The sequence below is a fragment of the Ixodes scapularis genome, unplaced genomic scaffold (genome assembly GCF_016920785.2).
Source record: "Ixodes scapularis isolate PalLabHiFi unplaced genomic scaffold, ASM1692078v2 PGA_scaffold6__148_contigs__length_123643588, whole genome shotgun sequence".
NCBI lineage: Eukaryota > Metazoa > Arthropoda > Arachnida > Ixodida > Ixodidae > Ixodes > Ixodes scapularis.
In genome coordinates, this window is record NW_024609881.1 from 6103398 (window position 1) to 6114097 (window position 10700).

Below are 10700 nucleotides of genomic sequence, written 5' to 3' on the forward strand. Positions count from 1 at the left end.
TAAAAAAAAAAGAGGAAACAAAACTTTCCACACTGCTTTCCGCCCGCCTCTAAAGTGAAGTTTGACCGTTAAGGTCCTACCGTGCGGCATCACGGAAGCAAGTGTCACCGTAGACCAAGCGACAGCCCGCGTTCCAATCTACGTTGTTCCCAGTCAGGGATGGGCAAAATTCATGCAAATATGTATCGAAATACAAATGCAAAATACTTCGTCAAAAATGTATTTAATTACAAATCTAATTACATTTCCAAAAAAGCATTTAAGTACAAGATACAAGGACAACCAAATGTATTTGGTCTCCTTCAAATATTTTTCCAAATACATTCCTCAAAATTTGCGTCAACGACTTCAGGGCACCTGCAACGGGTTTCTGGGTATCTCATTTTAATTTTGAATTGCACACTCGGGAGTTAGTGTGCGAGGCTCTAGTAACGTACTAGAAATATAATCACAAAAAATGTAATCAGTTTGGAAGTAATAGCTGAAAAAAGTACAGAGCTTCAAGTAGCTTTTTTGTCGATTACATTTTGGTATAGAGCAACAAAGAACCGAGACGACCAAGACGCGCAGCACTAGCTAGAGAATTTTTTATTGTTTCAACTCGCACCAGTTACGAACATCTGGACGACCCGCGCATTTAGAATGTTCCAGGCAAAAATATGGATGGAAATCAGCCTGGAAAGCATCATAAGTTGTCACAGGCACTTATTTAGCCAGTCTGCCTGTGAACGTCGATTTCGTCACTATTCTTGCCCCGGACTAGCACCGTAATCACAAAGTCACTAAATGCTTGTGCTTGATTGAGAGATACTGCTTTTGGTGCAGAACGTAGTTTTCTTTGTGCTCTGGACAAAGTCAATAAATTTGAGGGATGTATTTTCGCCCACAAAATAGACCGATCTCACCAGCTAGTTTGAGCACGTCACCGCTGCCGATATGCATCGTGGGAGTTGTAGTCTTTCTGCGCGCGCGACAACCCTGCTGGAGGTTTGCGCGAGCAGACCACGAGGTAGCATGAGCTGTTGCGTGAACTGGCGTCTGCCTCCTACGAACTACAGTTATGGCGGCGTCACGCATGCGTGGAGCGCTTGGTGAGATCGATCTATTGTATTTAATTACAATGTATTTGAAATACCCACGTTTTAGTATTAAAATACACACGTCAAATACAATACCCAATTTGTAATTAAATACAAATACAAAATACACAAAGTATTTAAAATACGTATTTAAAATACTTGTATTTGAAATACTGCCCATCCCTGTTCCCAGTGAAGCAAAAGCGATTCCTCTTCTTGTTGGACAACCGTTTACAGAGGAACCACATGTTACCATCGTGCGAAGAACGAACACGCTTCGCATTTTTGAGGAACGAGGCTGTTCTACTAATGATAATGGACGGCTCCAACACATTTAGGTCCCTGATCTTCCACCACGCTCCCTGATGTTATGGGCCAAGGAGTCTGTTGTGATTCCACCGAACTACGTGGGTCTCGTTCATCTGACGACGAAGGAGTCTGGGGTAGGACACGTCTTTGTTGACGCACAGTTGCGTATGCAAGAAAGCAAGGAACACGGTTTGCCTGCTTGTGTAATCAACGTCACAGAACATGGCGATACGGTATTGCCTATTTTGAATATATCCAGTTCTAACGTCAATATTTCGAAAGGCAATGTAGCAGCCAGAGGCTCTTTGTGTTCAGAAACGTTTGAAACCGCCATCAAGCGAAGGATGAGGGATCTGCTGGACCCGATCGAAGCGGAAGATGTACGAACAGGACCTCAGTTTTGCCCTGATATGTGGAGGAGATACCATCTTACAACAGAGGACGGTCCTATCGTGCGAGCGTCTTTCAAGACGCGGCCAGTTAAGGAATGCTACTGCTACAACTGCGCAGGCCAAGGCCAATTTGTTCACCAATGCAACATGAAGAAAAGGGGCAATCGGGTTACGCCCTGCATCATTTTCTATGACGACCCTTACGAGTCTCGACATCAGAGTAGACAGTCCGAAGGAAATTGTCGAGCACCACCGAACACGCAGAAAGGAGGCAAGTGCTGCCGCAAGCGGGTGCACAGCGAAAACGCGTCAGCAAGAAGACAACCAAGGAAGCGACCTCACCGCAATACGAATCACCAGCACCAAAACTACGACGGCGGATACGACAACAAGCCTTCCGTGAGCAACAGCGGAGGCTCGAGAAAGAAAAAAAAAGAATAAGAAGTCGCACTTGCAGCGGAAAATCGATGCGACTCTCTAATGACACCTACAGCATTGAAGATATACCTGGCCACAAGCGGACTCAACGTTTCTACGCGTCAACAGCTCCCGTCGACGAGCTGAAACGAGTCAACACCTTTGATGTTGACATTGAAGAAACATCAAGTGAGGACACTTGAATTTCAGGATGGCCGAGTGTTAGCGCCCTCGGAAAAGAAGACGACTGACCCCAAGCTCGCGCCACCACCCGCGTGGCGCACCGTTCGTTTTGCTGGGCAGGCGTACCCACCAGACGTGTATTAAACGCTACCTTTTAAACCTTCACTGGCCCCCGTTTTCCATGTCGAGGCTCTAACACAGGAATGAGCATTAGCTTGCCTCAAAAATGTGTAGGACTGTTCGTCCTCTGAGGCGAAGTCGGTGTCCTCGTCGTCCATCTTTGGGATGGACCTTAGGACGACTGCTTTAAGGTTCAGTCGGTGAATCTCTTGGAAGAGGGCTTTGTCGGCGAGCTGGAAGTCCCCGGATTCGTGGTTTGGTTCTTCGGGAAGGGTTCGGCTCGGCATTTCGGGCTTGCTGCGGTCCAGCTGGTGCACAGGGACCATGTCCTCCTGTGGTGTAGAGATCCACATTTACATCGCCTTTTTTTAAAGGCCTGCATCTCAAGTTGTCAAAGCGTGGCAAAAGATTATATGAATGCTCATTGATTTTACACACCTCGCTGCTACTGAACTTTTGTTCCATCTAGAAACTTTCATCATAGCACATGGATCAAAAGGAATAAACTAGTGTCATATTTATTAAATGTAGCCCTTCATATTTACCATTTATGCATGGATATGCACTGATGATCAAGGGTTCAATGGCGCTACAACAGCAGAGAAAACTACAGTGGCGATCTAAACCTGCAACTACGGTAGGTACAATGAAGCTGAGCAATGGAGTTAAAGATTCATTGCACTATGTAGATAACAGGTAGAACATGGATATGCTATATTGTGATCTCCACAGCTTGTTCGCTGCATTGATACCTTTGACTGCGAGACAGCAGTGCTGTCACCAAAAAGCACAAGCATAATTTTTGTCACAATTCTGAAAAGCTCCCCGGATTATGCCCTCGAACACTGAAGACTGTTTGTTCTGAGCAAAAGATTAAGCATTGGGATTGTTATCCAAGGACAATAATTACAATCCTGACATTTTGTTGGGTTGGCCTACATGATAATTCTCATAGCAAAATGCCTTGAACTTTAGCGTCACTGAGCACACATTTTAAGAGTTTGCGAATGCAGGATGCACGAATGCAGGTTGAATGCGGATACGAAAGTCCCTTTTCGTGCACGGCTTCACTTATGCAGGTAGCCAAAAGAAACGAAAGACAGCTGTAATTTAGTTACACAATCTGTCATATAGGGTTCCAGACACCAGGATCTAGAATAGTTAAAAATATTTCACAAGAGCTCATATCTACAATATGCATGAGTACTGTAACAGACCTTTCTTGCTACAGTCCTGGTCCATGCACACGGCTGAGAGGTACACGAGTCTTCCGGGGACACTCTGGCTGTGTATTCCACACAGAACAAAAGTGCAGCTACATGACTGCAGACCTCACCCAGACTGCAAGGAAAGAGGTAAATAGTTAAATCAGCTAGCATCTAAACGAGCAAACAATGCTTCTTGAAAATGCTGTGTTGACGGTGTAGCTATGAATGAACTTACCCCGCTTTACATGTGCAGTGGCCACAGTATACACCTGACCTGTCTTATGGTCCAGGCATACCCATGCGCCATGGGGTGGGCCAGTTGCCCTCTGCGATGGCTTGACATTCGCCCGCACAAAACACAACTCGTGCCTGTCAGGCTGCCACAGCCGGACGTCACGCACATGGTCTGGGCAAGAATACAAAACCAATACGCCAGTTTATAGTTCGTGAAATGGCGACCACTCTCAACCAAATACCCTCTTAATTTTGACACCATGGCGGTGGTTTTACAATAATTATCCTGTCCACGACATCCTATGTTTGAGAACAATATGAAAACAGCAGCGTCAGAATTGCAAGTGGGAGGAAGGAATGTGACATGTGAATTTAGATGTGCATGCATGTGGCACAACACAAGAAATATGTGACATGAAAATAATGTTGTCTTCTACTTGTTCATGTTGGTGTTCAACAACGATTTCTACTAATATGGTAGATGCGTCACACGAGCACACCGCGGCCACCAGTGGCTTCCATAACAGCCTATCAGTTGTTGGCAGAAAACGGGAGACACCTGCGATCGCATGTTCTGCTAGTCACTGGACAGTACACAGCACAGCTCTGCAATACGCAGTCAAGGCTATACACCAACTCATGTTTACAAACAAACCGGCGCGCCCCTAGCGGACGCCACCGGCGCCGCGCATGCGCGGTGGATGGTGGGCAAGAAGCCCGCCGTCGCCCATAAACAAACCATTGAATTGCGTTGTTGTCGGCGTCGGTGGGAGTCCCCGTGCTCTTTTTCACGTTGGAATTGTTGATTCTACGTCCTCCTAACAATGTCTGACTACTTGAGCGGCTTCAGCAAAACTAACGAGGCAAAACTTTGCGTGAATAATGTGACGTGCGGCGATTCATTTCACGTGGACGCCGCAGAATAGGCGCTAAAGCCTGACTCTCACGATGAGACTCTACTCGCTGTTTTCAGACGCGACGTTGATTGGACTGCAAAAGCGTGGACCGTAGCTGAGATGGTGGACGTCGATACTGAAAACCGCAAGTAGAATCGGGCATTACAAGTCGGTGATGCATCCACTGGTAACAATAATGATCAACATCTTCTTGTATCTGTTTACACTTAGCCTACTTACCCCAACCAACCTTCAAAAGTGTTTTGAGGCCTGCACTTAGTTCTTATCGCAATTACCGGGTCAACGTTTGGTTTGCGGGCCGCTGTCGTTTGAACGAGCTGACGACAAAAAGCAGCCAATTTTGAAAGAGCAGACGACAGTTCGAACGCATGCGTAATGGGGCACGGGCAAGAAGCACCGCGTCCCGCGTCAACAAACCACTCGAATGTCACGTTGTCGGCGTCTGTGTGAGTCTGCGTACTCTTTTTTGCGTTGGAATTGTCGATTCTAGGTCCTCATCGCAATGTCTTACCAGTTTAATCGCCTAAGCGAAATTATCAAGGATCGTTATGCCGCTAAACTTTCCGTAAATAATTTGACGTGCGGCGATTCATTCGCATGAACGCCTCAGAATGGACGCCAAAACCATGATGAGATTCTTCTAGCTATTTTCGGTAGCGACGTCGCTCGTGTTGCAAAAGTGTAGAAGGTAGCGGCGATGATCGACGTCGATACTGAAAATCGGAAGCGGGAACAGACCAAGCGTAACAAGTCGGTGATGCCCACCGGTACCAATGATCAACATCTTGTATCTACTGTTTACACCGAGCCTACTTAAGTCTTTTGAGGCCTGTAATTACTTCTTATTGCAATCACCGGGTCAAAGTTCGGTCTATGGGCCGCTTTTGTTTGAACGAGCAGACGACAAAAAGCAGACATGTTTGAAAGAGCAGACGAAAGTTCGAACGATCAGGCGGCCGTGTGAATTTGAAGACGCACTGAACCCGTGCACGGGTTCAGTGCGTCTTCTCTCAAGAAAAAAGGGTGTCAAAAGGTGTATTCTTACACCTTTCGTCCCATATAATACACCCCAGAATTTCAAACTGACGTACAGTGCCCTACAGTCAAACAGATGGCCCGAAATTTTACGAGGGGCTTGATAGCCGTGTGGTACAACATTTTAAATAGCTAAAGTACGTATCAAAGACCACATAAAGAAAACACCAAGTTTTTACAGTAGGGCCAAGAAAACCCGGATTATTTTTTTCGTGTTCAGTAAAACGTACATTAGCTATTTTAATAAGTTGTATCACACGGCTATCAAGCCCCTCGTAAAATTTCGGGCCGTCTGTTCGACTGTAGGGCGCTGTATGTCGAAGTGAAGTTTGGGGGTGTATTATATGGGACAAAGGGTGTACGAATACACCTTTCGACACCCTTTTTTCTTGAGAGTGTGGGTGGTTCGGACAACTTGACGATTTTCTCTCGTTTATGTTGGAACAAAGCAAATACATCTGGCGACCACAAGGTGTTGCCCGCACACGCAATCGTAGTTCGACAGCGTCTGGTTTGCCCTTTTCACGGATACTATCCACGTTCTTGGACGAACGGAGGGGGCAAAAACACATGAAAACTGATCTTCAAACCTTTCCAGACTCTCTTGGTACAACCCCCGTCGCAGCATTTTGACGAGAAGGCAGGTTTTTTGTCTCGTATCTTCCGAAGGAACACAGGAATGCATGTCTGGCACGGCGACTTCTGCCCACCGCCCCAGACCGGAAGTGCGTCCGGCGCGCCACCACCGCGGCGTGACGTAAGAGAGTTGAGTTGGTGTATATTCCTGAGAACGAGACATTCTGGACGAGCAGTTAGACGTGTTTTGTAACGACTAGGCGTCTTCGCTGACTGGATTTTTTACTGTACGCGTTGGCGTGATACACGCACATGGAATGAACAGGAACGCAGGGTAAGCAATATCACGTAAAACTCGAAGCTGTGCTACAAACGCCGTTTTCAACCACAGACGTATGAACGACGAAATCAAAGACCGACACGGGAAAAGGCTAGCTATCTTAATAACTAGAGTAAGTATGTACAGCGCCAACGAAACGTGGTTGCGGCGTTACGGATCTCAGAATGACCTAGATGAATCCTCAACACCTTGCATTATTTGCTCTGTGGCGCAAATCATTCAAACTCAGTCCGTACTACGCTTGAAACATCGTCTCAACTCTGGCCTAAAACAGCTGGCTTCGGTAGGCGACGGAATGCAGCCCTGCTTACCGGACTCGAAGTAGTTGTACGCCTCCAAGGACTTGTACGCCTGCAATGTGTCCGGCGTAAATCGGCTCGGCGTAAAAAGCAGATACACTGTTATGTTTATCATAGTAACGGGGGGCCACCGCCGACCCGTCAACGTCCATTCCGAGGCGTCCACGCGGTACGGATCGCCGTAGTCTACACCGTTTACACGCAGCTTCGCGTCATAACGGGCTTTGTCCACTTCGCTGAGGCCGCTGTAGTAGTCCGACATTGCAATCGGCACGTAGGAAAACCAATACCGAGCGAAATACACGGCACAAAGTGAAAAACAACAGCGTATACCAAGGGCTTGTTTACACAGGACGCCGAGCTTTTTGCCCACCGGCCACCGCGCATGCACCAGAGAAAGAGAGAAAGGGAGAAAAAGAGGGAGAGGGCGCGCCGGGTTGTTTGTAAACATGAGTTGGTGTATAGTGATATCAAGAATTTGACAAATTTTTATCCCAACATATTGATCATGCACTCCGAGAAAAAAAGGGTGTAGTTGGGTGCATAGGGCGCACATGCACCTTTTTCCTGAAAGATGCACCCTGCGTTGCCCAGCCAGCGTACTTGTACACCGACAATGCGCATCCTCCTCTCCCTTAAAAACCTCTAGGTGTATCAGTGCACCCCCACGCTGGTCGCGCGCCCCGATCAGCTTGTGCTTGGATTTCCCCTGGGGGGTCACTTGTTGGGTTTGGCAGTTTCTTAGGAAGTATGGAGCTATCCTATTCACTCGGTATTGAAAGTAGAGTGGACGCTATGCTTGTTTTAGGCCAATCGGGTCTCCGGGTAGGATCACGTGACTAGTCTCCAAGCTAGAGATAAGGCAGAACACGGCACCTGCCTGAAGGCCAAGGCCACGGATAGCATCCACTGCACATCGGGTCGAACTTTCAAGAGGATATAAGTGACAAATCATCTCGTTGGGTTCATTGTTGGTTTGCCCCTGAAGATAAGCCTTTGCGCCACGTGACTAAGCTAGTCACGTGGCGCAACATGGAACGGCCCGCTCGAGGGGTGTCCGCCCACTCTATCAGCTTGATAAGCGATAAACGTAAAGGGATTTATGATATTTGTTTGTTTTTTTTTTGTTTTTTGATGGCGACATCGTTGATACGCCTTCATGCTTTAATGTATTTTGTTGCTCGAGCAATGATGTTTGTAAAAAGCGTGCGAGCAGCCTTCCGCGTCGCCGCCAGCTGATAGAGTGGGCAGGACGACACCCCTCGAGCGGGCCGTTCCACGTTGCGCCACGTGACTAGCTTAGTTTCCGCGAATGCCACCAGTCTACCGCTCCCCGGAGAAAGCCGCACGCTCGCGCGTCATAGAGAAGTGTGATTAGCACTGTTCTTGTTCGGCGTGTAGATGCATGATTACTTCTTCCCCAAGTTCGCTTACTTTACTCACGCCGGTAAAGAGTTTTCCAGAAAACCGACGTCGGGTGGAGGGGGTGTACAGACTAAATGCAGTGTCCACCGAATCTGAAGATCACTCGAACACGCCTTGCGGTCGTGGGAACTTTTGGAGTGGTGGCCTGAACAGAGTGCCAAGGCCGTACCGCTAGACGTTTAAGGACGTTACGCTACTAATCGGTTTGGAAATTTGTGAGTATGCAGCCAAAGAGTTGGTGTTTAGAGCATGTTCAACGATTGTTATTCTGTTCAACGGTTGTTATTCCTGAACGCATTGTATGTTGTTCAATTGTAATTTTTAAGGAAACTCTTTTTGATGAATGTATGTTATTTTGCAGGTGTCCTCTCATATGTTCCCCAAAACAGACAATCTCTATCGGAGGCGGATCACAGCAATAAGGCTTGATGAAAGTAGACTATTTAAAGTGTCGAAGGCAACAAAAGTCAGAGCGAGTTCTCGGCTGTCACCGAACGACAAGCTCACGACGGGGACAGGGTACCGGGTCGTTCGGAGTGGCCACGCTAAAAACACGATCACTGTGATTAACTGTATTAAAATTATGGAATTTTACTAAAAAAAATCACCACAAAACAAGAACTTGCCTGTTCCGTGAGTAGTTAGCCCTTCCCTTATCGATGCGGAAACCCTGTATGCTTCGACAAAGAAGTTGTAGCTTGTGCCTCACCGGCTCCTGTAAAACTGCCTCCACCTCTCTGTCACTTATATGTGGCAGTATCGATAGATCATTAGACAAACAGGTGATCGAGAAAACACGCGCACAAGCCATAGCTCAAAACGCTACGGCGGCTACGCTGCACGCCGACCGGTCGAACGAGTCGAACCCTGCGTAATGGCGGCGATCACCCAATGTTGCTAGATATTTTACTATTCCGGCTAAACGTTTTTTAGTGTTGCCAAAATTCCGAAAGGGGTCTATTACTGGGCTTCTGCTACATTGTGTTGAATCTTCACGGGCCCCTTTCCTTTTGTTTTTGTGTTGTCCTACAGTGCCCGTGTCGACATATATTTCGGATTACATATTTCGAGTCCGGCGTTTTCATCGTAAGTGCTCTGCAACCTACTCCTTTGCAACAATTGACCGTTCCGTTCCGGATTATTTCTAGAGTTAGGCAGTGTCTATTTTCTAGCAACCGGGAAAATAATTTCCCCAAAATTCTATCGGTAGTCACCTGCCATTAGCTGGCTACAAACATGTGACAACAGCAGGTAAAATACTGACTTTCTTATTCTCCTGGCGTTTTGTGAAAACACGTTTTCGTTGATACACGTTTTGTAGATACGTTTCATCGACACTAACGTTTCATCGTCACTCGTTACGCGAAATGCACGCTGTAGGGACATTTTGCCGCGCGTGTATCTCTGAGGGCGCGTGCTCATCGACCCAGCTCACACGATCACGCAATAGAGTTTTTGTATAGCCTCCCTACGGAAGCCAGAGTTGCGCATCTGTTTTTCACGTGACGCCGCGCCGCCATTCGGCGATATCCGATCACGTGAGGAGCCGGATCAAGTGCCGTGCAGGAAAGTAGACGTTGCACGCGCCCCGACGTACGTTCCCCTGCTTTTGAGCCCGCCGCGCGCCTCGAATGCGCGGCGCCGCTATTCACCGAATTCAGTCACCTACGAGCGGGATCAACATGCCGTGCAGGAAAGACGGAGCTACGGGGTTGAACGCGCAACTCTGGCTCCCGAACCGCTCGTTCACACTGGAGCAGATCCGCGTTCGCAAAGCGGTTACGAGAGCGGTTGTATAAAGGAAGATCCAGTACAATTGCACGCGCATTGGATGACATCGAGCGCGCGCAATTGTACTGGATCTTTATACAACCGCGTTCGCAACCGCTTGGCGAACGCGGATCCGCTTCCAGTGGGAATGAGCGAGTAGGGAGCCTATACAGGAACTCCAGTTCACGCCGCTTCGTGGCGACAGTCTGCGGCGGCTCATTACGAAAATGTTAACCCACCTGTCCCATCCGTACCCGTCACTTCGCGGATACATTCTGGGGCGGCTCATTACAAGAAAAAAAAAAGGGAAGCTAATATAGGAAAGCTAATCTGAGCTATCGATAAAACGTCGTTCGATGAATGAAGGGCGACTACCGGTGGAATTTTGTGGAAATA

The 10700-nt window shown here is 47.6% G+C and overlaps 1 pseudogene; it reads right to left on the reverse strand.

Annotated features, from left to right (window-relative positions):
- Nucleotides 1–2520: 2520 nt before the first annotated feature.
- On the reverse strand, nt 2521–7230 carry LOC121838352 (annotated as a pseudogene).
- Between the last annotated feature and the right edge of the window lie 3470 nt (nt 7231–10700).